We start from the raw sequence: 434 nt of genomic DNA, 5'->3' as shown, positions 1-434 counted from the left end.
CACAAATAAACTTCAGATCATCAGTAAAAGCATACACAAAGTGATAAACGTTTATAACATACACTTACAAGATATAATAATTCTTGAAGGAGAAAGAAAGAGGTTGAAAGAACGGGGTCGGGTTGTGGCTCCAGTATAAGAGGATACAGTACACCAAATAGACTAATATAATAACATTAATAAACCACTAGATGATGTATAGCATTGCAAAATGTGTACGTTACGAGCACACACAAACAGATAAACACAATAGAAAAGTAACAGCATTCACAGAAGACTAGCATCCCGTAGGTGCGATGATGGACGCCCAACATGTAATAATTTAGTAAATACTTCTGAACAGTCCTTGTAAGTGGGGGAGGGATGGGAACAAAGGGGGGAAAGGAAGGGGGGAGGAGGGTTTTAGAGAGTAGGAGAGTCTGAAACCAATGTGG

Source organism: Penaeus monodon, chromosome 29, assembly GCF_015228065.2.
Source record: "Penaeus monodon isolate SGIC_2016 chromosome 29, NSTDA_Pmon_1, whole genome shotgun sequence".
In the NCBI taxonomy this organism is placed as follows: domain Eukaryota; kingdom Metazoa; phylum Arthropoda; class Malacostraca; order Decapoda; family Penaeidae; genus Penaeus; species Penaeus monodon.
The sequence above is the reverse complement of the archived record's forward strand: the minus strand, read 5'-3'. Positions refer to the sequence as shown.